Genomic DNA, 24,428 nt, shown 5'->3' on the forward strand with positions numbered 1-24,428 from the left:
AACGCCGTGCAGTTTTTCTTATTCGAAACAATCATACTAAAGCACATTTAAACATACTTAGAGCATTTGCAAAAAGGCTTGCTATTTATACAGAATACATAAATGCATTTAATTACACTGCCAGAGACTTGTTTACCAGTCTTGTTAAACAGTGTTAGGAAATGTTTAACTCTTTTTATTTCTCCTTTTGTCCCAAACTCTTCTTGGGTCATTTGATTTACCCATACGTTTACATTTCTTAGTTATCTTTGGCTACAGAACCTGCTGCAAATGATAACGACTAATTGTGGTCCATGACAACTGTGCGAACAACAGAGTGGCTTGCTTGAAACAACAGTGGCGTGCTTGACGCTACAAACTAATACTTTTTTATGAGACTGTTGCCATGGTTTCTACGGCAGAGATTCAAAAAAATTATCCAAATAAAAACTAATAAAAAAACATTTGGTACTAAAGAGAACTCCATTAAGTTTAGAGACAACATGTTACAATGTTTACATAGTATAATTTCTGGCAGGCTACTGTTTTTAGTGCTGGACACAAATTTCATTTTTAATGTTGAGATTTAATGTTGAGATGCTGTAACCAGCCTTGCTAGCTGGTATTAATATTAAAGGTTAAAATAAAATAAATATATAACAACAACATTAAAATAGGCCAATTGTGTATGTCATGAGTAAAAATATAGTAAATATGTAATAGTGCATATATTTAAAACTATGGTTATGACTATGGCTTTCCTGAGGTAAATGTAATGTTACGTGACATTGTTTACAAGCTGTATTATTGACCTCTTTCCACGGTTGAAACACTGAATAAGTGATTACATGAGACATCATTTATTTCATTAAATTGTTCTGTATCTTTCAACATACCATCTAATATTCATTCAGTTTATTTAATTTCAACTCGTAGAAAAAGGAAGATATGATCGGTTCACGTCCCTACAGCAAGTTGCTACAGCAATCTCATCACATTTAAAAGTGCCAGTACGGTATTAACCGTTTGATTTTCATAATAAAGTTGACAGAAATTAAAAGCTGAGAATTTGTTTCATATCAAAGTATCCTGCTCCACAATATTTCATTGAGTAAGAATGCGTGGAGTGAGTGTGAAAGCGCGTCTATAGCATGAGTTGACAGCCCTGGTATTTATAAATACGTCTTTAGGCTACCACTTTGCAAAACAAAAATCCTCCAAAATAATACGGAAGGCTAAATTTTACCCTCTAATGTTACCCTTTAAAAATTTGCTACCTGTTTGGCAAGTGTTTGACTTGTTCTGAGGATAAAACCACAATTAACTGTCTGGTTTCTAAAACCATTTAAAAATCTGCTTTTAAATGGGGGAGAAGTAAAGAGTTGACATTTATCATGATAATTATTGATACTGACTAAGAAAAATTGTATTGTGATAGTGTTCTTAATTCAGTTTAATGCTAAAACACAGCACTTTCAGTTATAAAGACAGAAAAATCACATAACTATTAACAGCATGATGTGGTCTGATGTGGATTTTCTGGATATAAAAATGTATGATCAAGACGTAATTGAATCGGGCCCCTGGTTTTCTGCTGTAATATAGGGACCTATGTAATATATTCCCTTCCAAAACCTCTTTTAAAGCAGTTAAGCCTCCGTAAAAAAGGTCGTCTCAACGTACTACTCAACAAATGTCTTCAGGTCTACCTGGCTCCCTGACACAGGTACTGATGGCTTAATGGCTCTGTGAAGGGCCTCCCCTCTCATCTCCAACCAGTCAAAGAAAACCAACAGCCTATAGCGCAACTCCCATATTAACACCTCCTGGCATGGCACCATGCTCTTGACTTGGCCCTCTATGCCTTATCAAATGTCTCATTAGCATTATCCCTAGCCAAAGCACTTCATAAAAGGAGCTAGTAATTCCAGGCAGACTCCCACCGAGATGACTTCTTCCATTATCAGATCCCTCATGCCTGCGTGAAGTATTCTCCCTCTGTCTGCACCCCGCAAACTGTCTGGGCTGGGTTTACCTCACTGTGCTGCAGCTGTGTGCCTCCTCATTACACTATCCATTCATCAGAGCCGCCTGAAGTCTCCGGAGTTCAATCGTGACGCAAGAGCCCTGGGAATCAGGCGAGGTCTGCACTGACCCCTTCGTCGCAACAGGAATAGAGTGAGAATCATTCATTAGTGTATTGATGTAAATTCAGTGGATGTTACATGTAGCCTAAAATGATTAATTGCTGGAGAATATGTTTGCATCAAAAGCGGTTAAATGTCACTCGGAAGGTTTATTCCAAGCAACATTGCATGGATTATATAAACAGGATTATCAACATGCATAGGCAAGCAATGTGACTCTTTAGGGCATACGTTTTCACGATTGGATTACACAGGCCTGTTTCATATGCAGGGCACACGTTTCAAGCAGCGAGAGGCAAGACGCAAGGGTGTTAGATAGTTGGTGAACTGAGTATGTAGCATGCATGGCGATGAGCAGCACGTGAGCCGGTGCACATCACCAGTGATTATATCAGTTACTCATAACTGATAAGGGAGCAGCACAGTGACATGACTTTTAATGGCCTCTACTTACTTAACTGGAAGTATTTCAGTCTTTCAACTCTCACAGTTGGAGTTCTGACATACCCGCCGACCATGGCTCGAACTCCAGTATTTGGATTCCTTTTTATTCACAAGAAGAGCGAGCAGATCTCATTTTCTTTTTTTAATACACATACTTTCCTAAACATCTCATGAGGTTTATGCTTTTATGCGTTTCTATTTTTTTCCTCTATTCACAAAAATCCATTCGCTATTCTGCCTATGACAGTAGTAGATGAGGGCTGGATATTTTTTGGAGCTTATTGCCAATTTACTCTGTTTTAAAAATAATAAAAATAATTCAACACAATTGATTAACAGCTGCTAGTTTTTTGCTAACACACCAAAATACCTTTTTTATTGACCTTCTGATTCAACCAACATGTGGACTCACCATCACGCTGACCGATTTAATGTAGATGTAGGCTTCACCTTAAAGGGATAAGTCACCCATTGTCACTCATGACATTCAACAACCTTTCTGACTTACTTTGGTGGAATAAAATTTCTCTTGCATGTCAATTGTACCCAAAACAATTGACTACACCAACATTCTTCAAAATATCTTCGTTTGTGTTCTGCAGAAGAGAGCAAATGAGGTGAGCAAGGTGAATTTGACGGGCATAAAGTGAGAGTTTGAAGCAAAAAAGACGTGTTTGATGCGAAATTCACTGCTTGTGGGAGGGGCAAGTGCTTGGCGGTTGCCTACTTGCAAGATGGCTGATGTTGATCGAGCATTCATCGAGAAAGTCACTGCTCTGGAGAGCACAACAGCGGCATAGGGGTCATCCTCGTCGTACTTGGGTTCACCGGGCCCTCCGGGGGGCATACCCAGTTTGGAGAGTTTTACTTTCAAAACACAGCTTCCCGAAGCATTATGAATCATCATTTCATGATGATTTGGATCACCAAAGTCATGTGATTTCAGCGGTTTGGTGGTTTGACACACGATCCGAATCATGAATCAATTCGCTGATTCAATAAGCTTCGAAGCTTTGGGGAGCTGTGTTATGAAATCGACCCATTACTATACAAGTTGTTATTTAGATATACATTTTCCAGCAGGGGTTCTCAAACTGGGGTCCTCCAGAAGGTTCTAAGGGGTCCCCAGAAAATTTCAGAGAGTAAAAAGACAAAGCAAAAATGAATAAAGTTTACCAAACAGTCGGTTTAATTTCTAAATGTTTCTCTCCTTTCTTGCTGTATACATACATTCCAGATTTGTATGTTTGCTTCGTATTTTTTTAGTGAGTTGTTCTCACTATAGTCCCATTTATCTTTCTTACTAGGGTTGCAAGGCAGAATTCTTAACACAGTACATGAGCTGCTTACATACATTTATTGTGAAGGTTGCTTATACAAATCATTTTTAATTGAAAATCTTCAGATTTATACATCCAACATCAAGTATAGCCAAATTAAGCTCGGAAACAATATTTTGTACTTAAAGTCACATGCTTAAAGGTTCATCATATTCATCATTATCTTTAAGAAACTTTTAGTCATAATTGAGTTCAGTAAACCCCTTTTTAATAAAAAATAAATAAAAAGCAGTTATATGTGGTTTTCTCTGCCCTGAACCTGTACCGAACAGTGACTTCAAAACCAAGGTACATACAGAACCATATAACCATTTTGGCACAATGTGACTTCCATATACACTTAAACATGGTAGCCTGTCTATCAACTAAGTAAATTTAGATTTAGAAAAAGAGGGGAATAAAGATGATAGAGATGCCATTCATCTTTAATCGCTTGTATGCACACGGCCATGATAAGGATCTGCGATATCAAATGAATTCTTTGTGATTTCAGTTTTTTTAATTGGGTTCGGTTGATAAAGGAATCCGTTATCTAAGTGGGAGGATGCTTGTGTCTCTGGGCAAAGGCAGGCGGATGTGAATCGTCGAGAGCAAACCATCTCACCAATTGTGTTCGCCTTGAATATCTTTTCTTAGATATCAAACTCATTACACACTAAGGCACCAGAGTCTGAGCAGCATTGTGTGCAGATCCCTGGAGTTCACTACAAAGGGCAAAAGGAGAAATAAGAAAAATAATAGAATACCATTCAGGGGTCAGAGGGTAAAGTGTGAAGTGGTCTGAAGGCAATCCATCATAACAGGCTCTGCCGGGTGAGTCTCCACAGTGCCACTGACTATAATATGCTACAAGGACCTCACTTTGCCCAAAACAGTCTGCCTTAATTCATACACAATCATCAAAGCAGCAACTAATTATTCCAAGCAATAATTTTCCACTTGATAACACCATTCTGTAGGCCTCTCCCATGCTGCTCAGCTAGCAGGCGGTCGAGGCAACAGTCCTTCATAGAAGCTACAGACACTTTATTCAGCTAATTTGTGGGTGAAAAAAAAAAATCTGCAGATGGACTCTATCCAGACTCAAAATGAATTCCTTTGAGGAGGCCTATTGATCCTCTCTTTTTCTACCCTATTAATGATGCTTTCCCTCACTGCCCTCATGTGGGAGTATGACTGCCGATACTGATGGCGGGGTGGAGTCAGACAGGCTATAACTGGAGATTCATACAACTCATACTGCAGGCCTGTATCCTTTTACGCACAGTGACATCCGAGGAGTAAAGCGTGTGTGTGAGGGGAGGTTAAGGGGCATGGCCAGACAGTGCTTTAGCTGTGAACAGTCTCAGTGTAATGCTCGGCTGGGTACATCACAACGGGAAGAAGGAAAGCACCAAAGGTCATGATATCACAGGGAGAGGACAACAACAAGGCAGAACCCAAAAGCAGCACTAGAAAGGCCAGACTGTGTTGCTGACTAAACACAGGAACGATGAAATATCCGAAACACTTAAGCTTTTAGCTGTGCAAGAAATTAAAGAAATATAAATATCAAGAAATAAAATCCTTTTGGGATTAAAAAAAGCTTACTGTATAGAGACTAGAGCCCAGCCGATATGGGTTTTTGGGGGCTGATACCAATATTAAGGAGTTAAAAAAGTCTGATATTGATATATTGGCTGACATTCTTTAGGTGTACTTTAGAGGACAGTATCAGTCAAAAGTCTGGACACACTTTTCCAGTGGTGTGTCCAAACTTTTGACTGGTACTGTATATAGAGTTCAGCATACATACAATATACATACATTATACATAAATACAACAGAACAAACATATAAAAAAATAAAAAATATATTAAGTTTTTCATGTAGATCTAATCAAGATTTTCAGGTACAAAAATGGTAATCAAATATAAAATTTCATAATCTTCACTGTATAAATTTAAATGAATCCTTATTGAAGCTATTAAGTCATGTGCTGTGGGTGTTTCCCTGTTATACGGTAAGGGGCGCTATTACACATCTCCTGAACAAGTACAGCATCTCCTAAATAAAACACAGGTAAAGAAGCAGCAGAAAGAAGCAATCTCTTATAAGCAGATTCATGTGTAAAGTAATGCGATTATCAATACTAAAATCAAAACTGCCTGAAGTTACTGAATGAAATGTTAACCCAGGACAAGCTATAGGATTGTGAAGCTTTGGGGTGGACTCCATCTATATTCAATTTAGACCTGATTTTCTAGGATTTTTTTCCCCTCAAAATGTTGCTTTTTTCATGAAACTTGTCCACATTCAAGTGCAAAAATAATGCATGGTTGTTAACCCAGAGTTAATGGGACAATGGATAGAGTTTGTTTTTACAGAGCAGCAAAGGAATTGTTCAAGTGTTTTTGTTTGTTCCCAGCATTTCGGCGACAATGGTTTATAAACGAGGTACAGTTCAACTTCAGATTAGTAGCTTGTCTAATGCTGAAAGATGGAGCAGTTCTAGCGATTAAGGTTCACGGTCATATGTTTGAAGCAGGCGTTGAGTAAAACTGCTTCATATGTCTGTGTTGTTAGCTATTGACTATTGCTACTATTCAATTGTTTTTCTATGTAAACACTCACTAATCTGATGTGTAAAACTGTTCCGCTTGCTACTGCTAACATTAAATCGCATACACAGTCCAGAAACCAAAAGAAGTCCTCATAAACCACAAGTAAACACACACAAATGTTGTAAAACTCATATATAAGTTACAGTACATATCATTGAGACGTCCTGCTATAGTCGTTGCTGCTTCTCTTATTCAATTTCAGCCTCTAGATCTGATTCTGGATCATATGTATGGCTAAATCTGATTAATGGTTTATTTAGGAAAAAAACATTTCCCTCCACAATTAAGGATGTCAGAGCTTTCAGATGCTCTCAACAGAATAGCTGCACGCGCTTGTCATTATTTAGCTCCTCCCACACAATATGCCTCCAGCCGCTTGTTTTTTTTTTCTTCCCGGAAAGACTCGGTACAGCCTTTCTTTCTTTTATAAATATAATAAAAAAATATAAACGTATAATAAAACACAGACTTTTAGGAATTATGAAGGATGCAGTGCTACTCTCAAGATTGACATGAGATTGACTGAAACTGAGTGTTTCACCCCCCATTTAACATCATTAAAACACAATTTTGACATTATTTTGTGTGAATATTTGCGCGCTGTTTGATGCGTGGGCGCGCGTTCATATCAGTGGCATATATGCCGATGTATCTGCAACAGGCTCATATCCAGATTTACACAACCCAGTAGTGGTGGAGTAATATGGAGAGTAGAAGTAGGCATTAAACTTGCTGGCATTAAACTAATGATAACAGTAAAAATGTGGGGAAGTCCACCAAATATTTCAGACTTATTTTAAAAATGACCAGCTGATTATTTTAAAATTAAAATTTTACAAATCAAATATACACAATTTCCATGAGGGCTTTAAAAAAAAATACTTTTAAAACAAAGTTGCTTTTATTGAAAGATGAGGACATGCAAGCTATATTTATTGTAAAAAGGATTGATGTCCTAGAGGAAAAATGAATTGTAAGGGTCAGAAGGGTGAATGGTTGTGTAAAATAAAAAAATACAATACAGCAATTATTATGACATGTCTAGAGCCCAAAAAATAATAAATAACATTTATTTTCAAACACAAACCTTCAACAGCATTTTGTTGATGCTAATCAGAGATCATGTGCATTTCTCAAACACCATCTAAAACAGAACAACAGATCAAAGGTATCCAGTTCTGTAGATCCACATCATACATGTCTTTACCAATAGTAAATGCAATTACATTTTAGATCAGAAAGAATGGCATCATTTTTATCTTTCTGCACAACTCGCTTTGTTGATTTTCTTCATATGATTTCATTGCTTTTCTTGATTGCACTGTATCAAGTATTTGTCTGACAAATCTGCGCCTTAATAGACTATGAAACTTAAATCACTGAACTAGGGAGAAACATATGTCTCATGTCTCTCATATGGATATACAGCCGATACGTTTGTTTTAAACGAGACAACAATCACTGAAATTACACTAGACGAACTTAAATGGGAACAGATCATACACTGGAATGTTCCACAAATGTTTTCACAGTTTTCTATTGATTTAAATACAGTTGTGCTCTATAATTTACATACCTCTTGCAGAATCGGAAGAACATTGGGCAGCTTAACTGCTCAAGACAAACAAGGGACTCAACAACCAACCTAAAAATGATTTTTGGATCATCCAGGTGTTGTTACATACACTACTTTTGAACAAAGTCATTTAATCAATTTAGCTGTTTTGTCTTGTAGACTATACGTAAAACTTGTGTAACATTTAGGATAGTTATACTTGTGTAACATTCAGGACAGTACTAAAAAAATAACATGCATTTTGTATGATCCCTCTTATGATTAACATTTTCACATTCTGCAAGGGGTAGGCTATGTACTGTAAACTTGAGCACAACTGTACCTTTTTGAGTAAATTTGGTTAAAATGGGAACACCTCTTTTACAGAGCAGGAATAGCACAAGTAAATAGATTGTTATTGTATTTAGGAATGATATTCATTTCTTTTTGCGACTGTTCCAAGTTCCCATCCCATTCTTAATTTTTAGGGTTTAACATGGAGTAAGCCCACACTTTGCAGCTATAACAGCTTCAACTCTTCTGGGAAGGCTTTCCACAAGGTTTAGGAGTGTGTTTATGGGATTTTTTGACCATTCTTTTGACTCATTTGCTAGGTCAGACATTTTTTCCCCTAAGGCATGTATGTATAAATAAATAAATAAATAACTCGTACGACCCCATCAATTAAATCCATCAACACACTTTTTTTTTAATGAACAATTAAAAAAACGGCAAAGCTTACTGGGAATTGAAGACTGAAACCTGGTATTAAATGAGCACCAGTGCTAAATTATGAAAGACTGCAGTATCGATAAGCTCTGTAGCTATCAACACTGGAGAAATTAAGAATATACACGTACGATTTATATAGACATTATCTTGCAAATTCTACATTATATTATTAAATAATTTGTCGGTGGTGTACATTTGAGAGAGAGAGAGAGAGAGAGAGAGAGAGAGAGAGAGAGAGAGAGAGAGAGAGAGGAGAGAGAGAGAGAGAGAGAGAGAGAGAGAGAGAGAGAGAGAGAGAGAGAGAGAGAGAGAGAGAGAGAGATACAACATGGCAGTCTGCTTAAAGGGTTAGTTCACCCAAAATGAAAATTATTTAATTAATTACTCCCCTCATGTCGTTGGACCACAAGACCCATAAAGGCACTAAAGACGTCGTTACAAAGTCCATCTCACTACCGTGACCGTACAATAATTTTACGAAGCGACGAGAAGAGTTTTTGTGCGCAAAAAAAAAACTTAATAATGACTATCCGCCAAGTTATTGTCTTCCGTGTAGGTGGACTCACGCGACAGTGGCGCTCCTCCTCGCTTCCGGGTCATGTATCTGAACGGCTGATCTGCGTCTTATTCTCGCGCATGCGTCGAGTTCACGGCAATAACTTTATTTTGATTTGTGTGCACAATAACTATTTTCGTCGCATTGTAAAATTATTGTACAGCCCCTGTAGTGAGATGGACTTTGTAGCGGTGTTTAGTGCCTTTATGGGTCTTGTGAGTGCACTGTAAAAAATTATTTAGAAAAAAAGTTACCTGGTTGCCTTAAAATTTTGAGTTCATTGAAATTAAATTTTGAGTTAATACAATGAACATTTTTTGAGATTCGACAGCCTTTATTAAAATATTATTAAAAGATTTTGTAAGCATATTGGGTAATTATGTGTGTTTTATTTCTGATGACGCAGTGAAACATGCCAAATTGTGCTATTTTCATAATTTATCGAATGTTTTATGTGATTCAGATACAAAAATATTTTGAGTTTCTATTTATTAAACTAATTTCCTTCATTGTATCAACTCAATTTTTTTATTTCAATAAACTCAAAATTAAGGCAACCAGGTTACTTACTTTTTTAAGTTAAACCAACAAAAACCACCACAAATTTTTTACAGTGTGGGAATGTAATGAATGCCAATGGAGGCCTATCTGAAGCCTTTCTCAGCCCTCAGCTTCCAACAAAAATATCTTCATTTGTGTTCTGAAGATGAACAAAGGTCTTACGGGTGTCCAACGACATGAGGGTGAGTAATTATTTCATTAATTTTAATTTTGGGGTTGAGTTACAATGGCCAAGAAAACTAATAAAAGTTTAGTTTGGTTACACTTTAGGCCTTTTATACTGATGTTATTTAATGTTCGATTTTGTATTTCAAGGGTTATAAAAAGAAGATCTGAGGTGAAATAAAAAATAAAGAAAAATAGCCATGTTCTGACTAGCACAATTTCCTTCCCTTCACAGCAGTGGCAGTGCGCTGTCATTTCTCCCTAAACCCAAACTTAACGTTAGATTTAGCACAATCTGCGATTGTTGTAATGCAGTCTCCACTCTTGATAAATTGCGATACATTTTATTCGATAATAAAAAAAGAGCTGTAAAATGCACAATCCGTGCAAGAGACACTGTTTCCAACTTCAAGGTGGCTTGTGTGAATCTAAACCATCAAATACAGAACAAATAGCCTACAGTATATCAAAATGACCTGCTTGAGGAGTAGTCACTTAAACTACGTAACAGTTTATATCTTACATGGGCGTAAATAGCTTAGAGAAATGGGATAATGGTATCATTAGCTCTGAAGTCTGTCTTAAAGGGGTAGCAGTCAAATAAACCGATAAGATGAATCAAACAACAAAAGCAAACAGAAAATACTCAAAGCTTTGAATGAATCTTTATCTTTAAAATGCATTAATCTATCAAAAATATTCAGTTATCTTACATTTGATTACTTTATTGGATTTTTTCTTAGGTCATATTACTTAAACATTAGTATACCTTCTCGAAATTAAAGCACTGTTTATTTAATTTGTATATTTCTTTTATTGTGTGAAAACTTAATATTTGACCATTTGTTTGCACTTTAATATTTCTTTGTTCTTGTTGAATCTTATGCATATAAAACACAAAAAAACACCTGCACACTGGTCCATTTACAAATAGATATTTATAATGACTTTATTCAAACATTCTTTTTACTTTGATTATTAAAAAAAAGGTTAATTATGTTCTTAATTAGTTATCAACAAAAAGAACCGATAAGAACACCATTAAAGTACTGGATCGATAAGCCGTATTGGTAAGAGTAGTAATACCGTTAAAACCTTATCAATAGCCTTCCCCAAGGCTTAGTGAACCTTAATTTGTTTTGAATCACTGCCATGCTTTTCTTCATACGCAACACTGTTTGTCTCTTATTTTATAAAGAACATTGCTCCAACACTGCTGTAGTTGATCTATGGTCAGCGTGAGTCAACAGTAATGTTTTAGAGAATAGTAGTTTCCGCCATGGTAACTCGCCCAAACATCACTTCAATGCACTTCTAATGGTAGACTGAGAAATCATCAGTAAACACCGATATTATCAAGCGCAAGAGCTGCCGGCAGCAGTTTTTTATGTGGGGTTCTTTGTATCTTGTCTGATTCTATGTCGTGCCTTTGAAATGATCTTTGTAGGACGCCCACTCTTAGGAAAAGCAGCAATAGTTCTGTATTTCTATCTGCCTGACTATGTGGCCAGATGTAGGCTCAAGTGTTTAGAAACACTTTTGTAATCCTTTCTAGTCTTATGAGCCTCAAATAAGAGTTGTCTTTTCCTTAAGACCTTTGAAATCTGTTTTTGTTTTTTTTTGTTTTTTTTTGATGGGGTCGTATTGTATTTTAAACACATTTCTGTGAAGAACAGGTAAGCATTACCTTTGTCATTCATTTTTCGCCATATGACAGTTCAAACGCACTCAGTCTGATTAGAACATCTGACTCCAATTGCACCCCTTTTAAGAGGTCATATTTAGACTTTCTATTAGCGACACTGGCTGTTTAAACCATATGTTCAGTAAATATGCAGAAGTGTAAATTATTGTGTGCTGTTTGTTAAATATATGCATTGTAATTATAGATAAAGAAAGATCACATTCTAAGAGCCAGTGTTTGCTTTAGAAATGTGTAGTGCTTAACTCTTCGACTTTAGAACACACAGCAAATTAAAATGCTCTGAATTTTAAAACCATGACGTTTGAAAAACTATAATAAACCTGTAATTGAATGCTATAACAGCCTATTTAATAAATATAACCTACAGCACACCAATTCTGGAGATGCATTGCTGCATTCAGTAAGGCAAAGCAAACTGACCAAGTTTCTACTACATTTAGTTACTTCACTGTAAATTGTGTCTAACAAAACTAGCGCAACTTCCTTGTGCTCTGCGGTGGAGGGAAATACAGAAGCAATGAATATATCAATAAAGGAATCTGTTTATCTGTTCTGTACCTCATACCGGTGAGACTTGGGTTCAAAAATAATAAACAATTTTCCCGGTTGCAAATCTACATATTTTCTTTGATTTCCAGCGATACTGCATAAACAAACAAAAAATGTTATTATGTTGGGTCTATCAAAACACGTACAAATTATATTATTTATTTTTTCCCAGTGTTCTGAGAAAATAAATCTTTAAAAAGACCTTACCAACACCTTGTAGGGAGAGGAACAATTGAAATGAATAATTGAGGGAAGGGTCTACTACCTGCATTATTGAATGACTTGGTTTTAGTATGTTATTTACGTAATGCAGGAAGCCAAAGGACGAATTCCTCAAGCATGAGCAACATCAAGATGTAGCTCTTGTTTACTTTTTGAAGCGATGAATAATTTCTTGCCTTTCGCTTTTGTAATGGGGGATGGAAATATTTATGTCAAAAAAAGTGTCCTTCAAGGCATAGATTTTCATAATCACTTCAAAATGACTATTTGTGCATACAAAAATTCAGTAAGTCAAATAAGTCAAACCATGCCTTGCTTACTCATTCAGCGGCTCTGGCAATGCTCAGTTAATATGTTTTGTTTCTTTTCCCCCACACTTATGAAAAGATTCATTTATCACCACATATAACTCTGTCACTACACTAAATTATGTTTGTTATTAATCATTTTCACAAAATCTTTCTAAAAGGGGAAACTTAATCTCTTTTCCAAGTAAACCACATCTGAAACAAATCATTCATTTGAATTCAATTGAATCAATTCTGTAATTTATCTTACCGTCTATACAGGATGCTTGAGGATGTGGAAATCTGTCACACAAGGTCACGTCAAATCTCCAACCGATTTCATACATGTTGCCTGGCGCTATCTGCCAGCTTGAATAGTTGTAATATCAGAGGTCACTGGGAAGATAAAGGGAAAACGTGATTAGAGAATGGCTTCCAAAATGTCCACCCACACCCTCACCTCAGAAAAAAAAATTTTTTAGTAACTAATCAGCAAGGACTACATAGATTGCCAGGCACATGTGCTCATCCTAATGCTTAATAAAGCTGGCAAAAAGCTGAGATAAGGCAGGAAAAGCTAGAGTATTTTAACCTGTACTGGATTTAAATAAGGGTGGTGTAAACTCTATATTCCGACTGCGGTGTTTTACCTGAACCCGAGCTGTGGGTCGCAACGTCCGTAAATCTCACAGCCGTGCAATACGCAGTCACCTCAGTTTGAGTGTAATTAGTAATGCCCAACAGCCTACTGAGAATGCAGGAGTGCAGCAGAGCTGAGCTCACAGACTTGTCTGGAAATGAGGCTGTTGATATTTAAGGCTAATTTGTTAATGGAAATTCCAAGTAATATCTGAACTAAAACCCCTATAGAATATTGTGCATGACATGAAATAAGACAAGATATTTGGCTGTGCTCTCACACCACTGAGAGGTAGCATTAGCACAGTTTGTCCAGTTGCAATCCTAATGCTTTTTCCCTCTTGAATAATGGCTTTGAGGTCATCGCGGCATCTCCAATGAAAAATATTGGAGGAACACAAATGATATCAAAAGTCTCTTTATTCTAAGGCAAATTGTAAAGGCAGAAGGACTGAGCATCAAGTGCTCAAATCGCTCTGACTGAATCAGCCGGTGTAACAATAAGAAGGCACAAAGGCCCTAGTAAATGCACAAGCCATTGAAATGCGTGCCAAGATGGATGGCGGTCATTACTGCGGATCTGTATGTATTTCAAGGGGCATTTATTGTCTAAAGCTGAAACGGCTAGTGCAGTACTCCCACCTCTTTGTAGAATGTGAAGGCAAATCTAATATAAGGTGAAGGCTCTCTAGATACACATTGTAAGCTAGTGTTGAGAGGCACAATTGCTCTCTGGCCGACAAGAGAAAAAAAAAACCTCTCTTACAATTCAAAGAGACACGAGGGCCAGAAAGTATTGCCCAGGTTATAAAACGCTCAGGGAGGAAAAAATAATTTCATGTTTGTGGAGCTTTGATTAAAGTCCCTTCTTTCCCTCAACTCTCGCTGCGACTGTGAGCTCGGCATGACTTTAGAAGTCTCACTTGGACACATGGCCGGGTGTGGAGGTTGCAGGTGTTGATTAGACGTCAGGTTCGCTTTAGGAGGCGAAACGGCCCGTGAACTGAGCATTCTTGCACTTCAAGGACACGGGTTTGAGAACGCGCCAATCATTCCTGCCACCTTGGAGTAAAACGCAAAATACAAAGAGGTATTCAAAAGCACTGAAGCACAAACTGAGCTCTGTATCAATACCAATATCATCGACTTGACAACTTTATTGATCATGCATCTCGTGTATGATACTACATTTTAAACTCATTGCTAGCTGATATTATAGTCTTAGATTGATGACTTCTTTGTATACAAATCACTGTGCAAAAATTTCCTCTTATCTACCTGAAAGAGATCCGTTCTGCAATGCTGTATGCTGCTCATTGTTTTTGTTATCACGAACGTGACTGACAGACATCACAAAGATCTTAAATTTATCTGAGTGATGTGCCAGGTGAGATGTCCTGCTTTTGCAGACCTCCAATACCCACAAGATAGAGTGGGCCCTGTGCCTGGCATTGACATTGTGTTAAAACAACGCAATGGGTACTTATGTCACGGTTGCCTAGCAACACAAGCCACTTGATTATTTATTGAATAAAATGAAAAGTGTGTGTGTGTGTGTGTGTGTGTGTGTGTGTGTGTGTGTGTGTGTGTGTGTGTGTGTGTGTGTGTTTCAGAAAAAAAGATTATTATCCATGCAAATGACTGTTATTTGCCCTATTTTCGAAAAGCTTTTTGTCTCACGACTTCTTAAAGTCTATGTGATTGGGCTGCTCAGACCCTTATTGAAAAGACAGGCAGCCGAACTGGACAGAGTGAAGTGGCATGAGGACTCTTAACGGGTTTGTGAGAGCGCCTCCATCCATTAATACAAGATCTGTTTACTCTACGAACAAAAACTTCTGTCTCTGACTACATCAACAGTATTGGCACAGTTAAATATTTACCTTCTTGTTTACTTTAAGAGGTTCACAAAACGACCACTGAACACCAAGCTATATACATTGTGCTTGGCTTTAAACATGCCTCACCCAATCAGCAGGGGTGTAACGATACACCAGTGCCTCGGTCGGTTCACATCACAGTTTTAGAGCCGTGCTTTGGTACATTTCTGAGTTCATGGCAGGGCACCAGCAATAATAACACTAGATTCACTTTTAACATAATAACAACAACAACAAGTGAACTTATTAACTTTATCTTTATTAACTTTATAGATTATTTTTTTAATATGACTAATACTAATTAATAAATAGGCCTATGTACATTAAAGCAATTAATAGCAGTTTATGTAACAATAAAGTAGTCACCACACTAATTTAAAAATATACAAAATAACGAAGTGAAAAGAAAAATGGAAACAACAGTTACCATGGAATACACAATACCAACATGAACTGTTAATGAAAGATGAAAACGGCTCCTGATGAATATCATACCTGCATGCAAATCCTTCCCAGCTCAATAACAGCGTACCAGTTACGTTATTTATTGGTACATTACTTTTATTTCATGATTACATTGAATGATAGTTTCTCTTACACTTTATGAAGTGATATACAGCATGCGCCGCGTTTGCGCATGCATTGGAAGTGTGCGCGCTACGAGCGCAGTATAACGATTGACAGGACATGAAAGTTCGGTTTGTATTTCGATAATTTTGATATATTGCAAAGCCCTACCCTGTAGCATTTTTCATCTTTTTTTGGTTCCTTTTCACACCACACTGATTGCTTTGGTCCAAACCTGTTAAAACAAACCAAAATGCAGTCACATGACAACATCCACATCACTCATTGGCCATGGTGTATTTCCTCAACTGCTTTTCGATTGGTCAGAATTTCCATGCAGGAAAATTGCAACAGAGGAGTAAAAGCCATCAAATCAACACATGGTCCCTGGCTATGATCTATTACATAGTTTGTATACGCCACAATATGCAAACAATGCATTTCTATAATGAAGCATTAAAACAATGTTCTAATGCACTGCAAGCGGCGGCATGCATTAATTCTTCTTAACTCTGACATGCTCATCATCTTCCGAAAATATTGCCAACAAACTATCAGGTAATGTCATGCCCTCTATGGTCATCAGACCAAATTTCTGAGGCTCCGCACCCCCTCACTACTCCAAGTTTATCCGCGAGCTGACATGCTAAAGTGCAAACTGTCAACAAACACTTCCTCATCCCGAAAAGCAGCTAGTTTAATCCAAAAATGGTCAGTACTATTTGCAATTTGGTCTGTTCAAGGTCGGATCACGTTCTCTCCGAAAACAAACCACTCCAGAGTTCGTTTGAAAGCATACAGAGACCACCTCTCCAAGGAGTACTCGGTATGCTTGTTTGGTCTGCTTTTGGTGCGCACCCGAGTGCAATTGCTGCTTTCACACCTGACCAAATGAACCACACCAAAGGGGAAAACAAACTTGTACAATTCCTAAACTAAATGAAGCAGGTGTGAAAGCACCCTAAGGTGAGCGAGACTTATTTCGTAACAAGCTAAGAAAATGACACTGACATACAGCCCAACAACATGAATCGGGAAACATGAATCACAACATGACATCATGACTTTGCGTAAACATACACACCACTTTCTAAAGCCAAGTGGCGCATTATCTGTACGTATTTTGAGCTATCCGCGTGTATGTCTAAGCCGTGTGATTCTGTCTAAATGTCCACACTGAAATGAACCATCATCTCCGCGTGTATGCTGTGTGATTCCGCATGTATGTGTACGCTGTGTGATTCCGCGTGAATGTCTACCCCGAAACTAACCATTATGTGTCCACAATGTAAATGGATTTATAAACATACTAAATTATTATTTTTTGAAAATGTAAAAATGCAGAATGTTTCTTGTGATGGGTAGGTTTAGGGGCAGGGGCAGTGCGAGAGTGAGTGATGGGTAGGTTTAGGGGTAGGGGCAGTGTAGGGGGATAGAATGAAACAGCGTTGATAAATACACTAAAAAGCGATTATTGGTCTTGATAGCACGTCAAAATGGCACACATCATACATACGCCATTTCATAAGATCAGTCTGTGAATCAACTGAATCGGGACACCACGTTTTTCTCAGGCACTTAGCGACCAAATCTGTACCATCATAGATATGTATATAATTATGTATATATCTAACTTTATGCTCAGAACAGTCTCGCGACCAAGCCAGTTGAGAAACACTGCTGTAAAGAACACCTTCTCACTTGGACTCCAAGGTGACACGCTTTTTATTTTGGTTTGATATGAATATCATTACATCCCTTCTAATCAGAATTAAGAGTTTATATTATGTTACAATCCACTGAACTTCTATCCCTCACAGCCTACTTTTCATTCCTGTCCACATATGAAAATGCTGCTTATCTGACATGCCTGGTGAGATAAAGTAGACATTAATGGGGGGGTGAAACACTCAGTTTCAGTCAATCTCATGTCAATCTTGAGTACCTATAGAGTAGTATTGCATCCTTCATATCTCCGAAAAGTCTTTAGTTTTATTTTATTTAGTTTTATTTATAAAAGAAATATAGGCTGTACCGAGTCTTTCCGGAAAAAAAAGAGCGACTGGAGGCGTATCGTGTGGGCGGAGCTAAAGAATGACGAATGCGCACAGCGGTGACGTCCTCAAGCGTGGAGAAACCCATGGCTATCGATCTTAGCTAATAGATATATGATCCAGAATCAAATTCGGAGGCTGAAATAAATTGAACAGGAGAAACAGCAACAGCAGGACATCCGTCTCTATGCTATGTACTGTATTTAGTGGCCTGTCAACATTTGTGTGTCTTTACTCACAGTTTATGAGGACATGATTCGGTTTATGGACTACTGTATGCGACTAAACCTTAGCAGTAGCAAGCAAAACGGTTTTGCACGTCAGACTAGTGTAACGTTATACAGAACAACAATGGAGTAACGTTAGCGCATTTGAATGACGAAGCACGCGATCGTGTCGTTTACTGATGTTTACTCACGCGACGATAGCCGACAGCATAGACTTTTGAAGCAGTTTTACTCACCGGCTGCTTCCAAAGCAGGACCGAACCTTAATCGCTGGGACCGCTCCGTCAAAAACACACTTCTTTGGTATGATTTGGTGAAGTCCTGTGACAGCAGTGGCGTGTAAATCTACTTTGTGACGCGACTGAAACGATGTTGTGAAGCTTCCCGTCATTTCTGCGTTCAAATCGGTTCAAATGCAGCGCTGCCTTCCCGGAATGCTGTGCTGAAGCGTTGAAGTCGCTCGACGTCACCCATAGGAATAAAGTTGAGCGCGGCGGCCACATAAGTGTTCACGGACGACTGGATCTGCAGCTGAGAGAGTGTTTATGGGCGTGCATTTCCTCTCTCGCTCTAGTCACACGCGCGCGCACCCTACCGGGAGAAGAGCCCGTACGGCCCATACAAGGACCTTCCACTCTATTAAAGTCAAGCCAACCCATACACGAAAAAAACTCTCCGAAACTTGTGAGAAACAGGAAGGAGTATTTTTGACAAAGAAAAAATCTGCTGATGACAGCTTTATTTATATTATAATTTTCTACCCTGCTGAATTTCCAGCAATTGTTTTTTAAATAAATGCAAAAACTAAAATTATATGATAGGTCTATATAGTGCTAGAAAATGACCAATACCATAATATAAGATAAATGATAAACATACTTTAAATCAATCTCTGTGACTGAACTAATGGGCTTACCTATAAAACATTATTGAACACATCACCCAGAGACAATAAGACCCCCAAGCTATCCATTTCACAGAATGTAGGTCATCATAATCCCTTCCACACACACATACACACACACACGAATACAAATGGTGCCTATGGAGTAAAGAGGTCGTTGCCAGGGCACTAATCCATGGTCTCACTAAGTTTCAAATTCAATCTTACTTTTTATAGCTTTTTTTCCCTCAAGATGTCCAGGTCCCATATGGTTTCAGGAAGATAGTTTACAGCTAATCTGATCAATGTTCACATTAAGTCATGCTACCCGAGATCTATGGATGAGAGTTTATTATCAGTATGGGCGAAGGATTGGGAGAGACAGTCCAGAGGAAGAGATAACAGGAATGAAATGTTGATGTAACCATGGACTAAGATAACCTTTCATTAAGAAAACAAGATTAGGAAAAACAGGGCTGTAAATTACTTAAATTAGCCTCGGCGAATTTAGTTATGGAATGGTGCAAATCCCACACAAACATACTGATTTCTAAAATATGGCACGGATAGAATAAATGCAAAGCAGAAGTTATCCAAGGAACACTTGGCAAGTGACAAGAGATCATGCTTCATATTAGTGCAGCCCCAGCAGAGCTGCTAATCTTCTTTTGGGAAGGCATCAAATTCAAACGTGGACAACATTCAGTGAATGACATGTGATGTTCGTACATCCAGAGCCGTATGTGCGACCCACGCACAACACATCCATCCCTTCAGGGGAATAACTGGCTCTGAGTCAGTGCTGCCTCACTGAGCTCTTCAGATACAGTAAGACCGTAAACACACACAATAACATGAGTACACGCACCTGGTTTGAGTCAAAGGTTATAGGCTTTTGTGACAGCGCGATAACGTCGCTAGAATGTTTCTCATTTATTCTTGCGGTTTATTAATCACTGCAGTACCTTAAACAAGGAATAGACCTATGTGCTAGCAGAGATTTGTCTCGCAGCAAACACGAGAAATGAGGCTACACCTGCATCTAATCAAAGCATCCATCAATGAAACACGACGTTAAAAACAACAGTTTGGCTTGACTAACAACACCATACTTCATTCAAAATTATGATTTAAAAGAATGTTCTTAATTAAATGTGAGGAACGCTTTGCTGATATATTACTTCACATATTCTTAATTTAACTAAATCCACATCCTTTGTCTCTCCGAGATTTAGATAACAAATTAAGCACATCTGCACAGCTGTGTCAGAGCCAAAGCAGCGACCTGTTAAACTCATACACTGACAGTCATAGACCCACGCAAGCACAAACCCTCAAATAAGCATAGTCAGCCATTTTTTGGGAGGTCTGACAACTCTACACTTCAGCCAGATTTACTTGTGCAATTACCCCGTAAATCCCAGCCCACATGCGTCTCTCATACTTCCTGTGTGATTCTGCACATCCCTCATGTTGGACGATAAGCATTTTAGACAGGAGATTACACAGAAACAAACCTGTTGTTATATTTCACTGGCACTCGTCCGGAGTTATTGTCTCGGAATAAAACTAATCCAGTTGTTGGCCATTTCTGAGGTCAGCAAATTCATACTCCCTCTCTTATACACACACACCCAGTAGCTCCACATGCACGCATGTCTCATAATTAATTTCAATCTCTTCATAAAAGGCTTACACCATCATACATGTGGATCAATGCTGCTGCACAGTGGCAGGGTAAGTTAATATCTTCACAAGCTGCTGATCCCACTGGAGGGACTTCTAACTGATTAAAGCTGGCTTTAAAGACAATCCTGCACTGACATTCACCTGTATTTAGCACTAATGCTGTGTTTATTACCTGCCCACTGAATGAAAAAATAATGGCCTGCTCTTTGAAAAACCCACTGGACATCACTGCACAGTAAGAGATTGTCTAAGCTTTCTTAGACTGACTTCTGAAGCAAATCATGCATGGAATTTGATAATTAAGTTCAGATAAATAGTTGCATTTCAATTTTACTCACTTTATATTTTTTAATATCCTTGACTTTGCTAACTCTCAAAATACTGGGAATTTTTGCTACCTTGTTGCTGTGGAAACCCTAAGGAATAATTCTATTAAATTGATAAACTGCCAATGTGGGCCACAAAACTACAAACCAGATCATTTATACGGTATTTATTTAAAAGCATATTTCAGTAACACTTTACAAGAAGGTCATAGTAATATGTTCATGAACTAAGAATGAACAATAGTTCTGCAGATTTTATTAATCTTAGTTAAATGTTAATGTCATCATTTACATTATTAAAAGGGGGGGGGGGGGGGGTTGACAAAAAAAACCTTTTTTTCTAGGCTTGGTTGTGTTTATGGGGCGCAGTAAAACATGTCTTAATACTTTTTTTTTAACCCAGTATTTTTCTTATATTTGACCTTTATTCCACACCGCTGTCTCCATTTGTCCTTTGAATGGCTTGTGTGCTTCCTGCTTCTTCCCTCCGAAAAACGCGATGGTCTTAGATTGGTTAGATGGCCAAATGTAGTTTCATGTATTTTTATTGGATGAAGTGCCAAGCACAGGTTGTCCGGAAAGCGACGCCCCTTACCATTACGGGCAGAAGTCACATCTGAGGCAGTTTTTATGTTAATAGCAAGGGTTTATGATGTCACCAACCCGGGAAGAAGCTTGTTGTGGTCCAAACCGGCCGTTTTTGTAGGCAATAAACTGCCATTACTTTAAAAGACAATATCTCTGTTTGCATTGAACTTTCAGCGCTGTACATTTGCAGATACTGTTTATGCTCAAGCAGCAACATTACACACTAACTAAAGTTAAAAATGGGAAATCACATGCAGCCACCTCTTTAAAATCAAAAGCTGTAAATGTTAATATTAATGCACTGTCAACTGACCTGAACAAACAAGGAAAAACTGTATTTTTATTAACTAACATTAACAAAAGATTACTGTGACAAATGTATTGCTCATTGTTAGTTCAAGTTAGTTCATTTTAATGAATGAGACCTTATTGTTAAGTGTTACCCATATTCTATTTGACCACTGATTTATAACGCTTTATGTGACCAGACTAAAAAAAATATTCTTAACACCTCATGACCTAAGTAGCAATTTTCACACTCCAAAGGGCAATCTTGCATAACCTTTGAGACCCATATGCTTGGATCATTTTAAACAGTCTTTTAAATGTAATGCTGCAATGGGGGAAAAAGGTTGCACACAATTATTTATAATAATTCTAATAACATTTCACAAAATGTTGTTAAAATTATATTTCATAAAAAAATGCATCCAAGCATAAGAGACTTATTTAAGAGACAAAATACTTAATCATACTGACCCCAAACTAGCGTTTGAGGACTAGCGTGTATATACAGTTGCGGTCAGAATTATTGGCACCCCATAAATATAACCAAAGATTACTGTAAAAATAAATCTGCATTGTTTATCCTTTAATCTTTCATTCAGAAAAAAAATGCAAAAATCTAACCTAAATCACAGTATCAAATAATTGCTTTTCTCCAAAACATCTTGGCCATAATTATATGACAGCTTTGCATCTTTCTTTGGATCCAGTATGTATACGCACTACTACCAAATATAGCATTTTGCTTTGCTTTTATAATTACTGTGCAGGCAGGTTTGAAGAATGAAAAATTGCCCTAGAATGAAAAATTGAATTAACCTTGCCATAGTGAAATAATAAGAGTTCAGTACATGGACATCACATACTGTGAGTTTCAAACACCATTGCCTCTTCCTTCATATGTAAATACAGTCCCTGACAAAAGTCTTGTCGCTTGTGTACAAATTGACCTAAAGTGCCGCTGAAATATATTTCTAATCCAGATTTTTTTTTACAAGAAATGGCTCATTTTAATCCCACCAGCTTTTGTGATAATGTTTCAGTGAAAAACTAAACTTTCAAAAAGTATTCTAATATTCACAGCTTGGTAAAGCCCATTGAGTCAATTTTTGCAAAGACATAAGTGTTGTCACCTTGTCATATGAGCTTCACCTGTGACTAATAATGGATCAATTAGGTCTCAAGTGTGTAAAAAGAACCCCAGTACGCTAGACCTTCACATCAACTGCAACTAGACCTCTGCAAACATGCCTAAGATTCACCCTGAGACTAAAGTTTTGAGTATCAAGAGGCTGAAGACCAGATCCACTGCTGATGTGGCAGACACCTTCAATGTGTCTCAGCGTCAAGTACAGAAGATAAAAAAGATCCAAAAATCCAAGGCCAGCCCATTTTCCACTGCAGCAGAGCTCCACGAGACCTGGTCACCTGAAGTCCCTGTGTCAACCAGAACAGTTTGTCAGATTCTGTCTAGAAATGGCCTCCGTGGTCGAATCAGTACCCAGAAGCCAGCACTAAACAAAAGACAATTGAAAAACCGTGTGGCATTTGTCAAGGCCCACAGCCTGCTAAAAGGATGGACGCAGGAAAAGTGGCAGAAGGTGGATTTTTCAGATGAATCTTCTGTTGAATTACACCACAGTCACCGCAAATATTGCAGGAGACCTACTGGTGCCCGAATGGATCCGAGATTCACCCAGAAAACAGGGGGAGTGCGAGAGATCAGCAAGGTGGAAGGCAACATCAATAGTCTAAAATACCAAGAAATCTTAGCTACCTCTTATATTCCCAACCATAAAAGAGGCCCAATTCTGCAGCAGGACGGTGATCCATCGCATACTTCCATCTCCACATCAAAGTTCCTCAGGCGAAGAAGATCAAGATGCTCCAGGATTGGCCAGCCCAGTCACCAGACATCAACATCATTGAGCATATGTGGGGTAGGATGAAAGAGGACGCATGGAAGACGAAACCAAAGTATATTGATGAACTCTGGGAGGCATGCAAGACTGCTTTCTTAGCTATTCCTGATGACTTCATCAATAAATTGTATGAATCCTTGCCAAACCGCATGGATGCAGTCCTTCAAGCTCATGGAAGTCATACAAGATATTAAATTTGGATCTCACAGCACCACAACTTAATTTGCTGACATATTTTTGTATTTGCAGTAAATTTGTTCAATTTCTGTATAGGCGACAAAACTTTTGTCTTGCCAAAATTTGACCTTTCTGTCTTGATTAAATGATAAATATTTTTTCTGTGAAAATTATTTATTTCAGTGCATCACATCATTTGGGAGGGTTTTAGCTTTTCATATGAGCTATTTCTAACACCAATTAATTAATTAAAAGTCAGGTTAATATCAGGTATTTCTAGAAAATAGATAAGCGACAAGACTTTTGTCAGGGACTGTATCGTGAATGAAAACCCCCATGGAAAAAT

General features: G+C 37.9%; 1 long non-coding RNA gene across 1 annotated transcript in view; it reads right to left on the bottom strand.

Moving 5' to 3' along the window:
* LOC137092856 (uncharacterized) overlaps positions 1–24,428 on the bottom strand; it is a 115,090-nt gene that overhangs the window by 85,210 nt on the left and 5,452 nt on the right. The window contains exon 2 of the long non-coding RNA XR_010908352.1: positions 13,117–13,241. This is a non-coding gene — a long non-coding RNA (uncharacterized lncRNA). The remainder of the gene's footprint in view (positions 1–13,116; positions 13,242–24,428) is intronic.

This window comes from Pseudorasbora parva, chromosome 11 (genome assembly GCF_024679245.1).
Source record: "Pseudorasbora parva isolate DD20220531a chromosome 11, ASM2467924v1, whole genome shotgun sequence".
NCBI classification, from domain to species: Eukaryota; Metazoa; Chordata; class Actinopteri; order Cypriniformes; family Gobionidae; genus Pseudorasbora; species Pseudorasbora parva.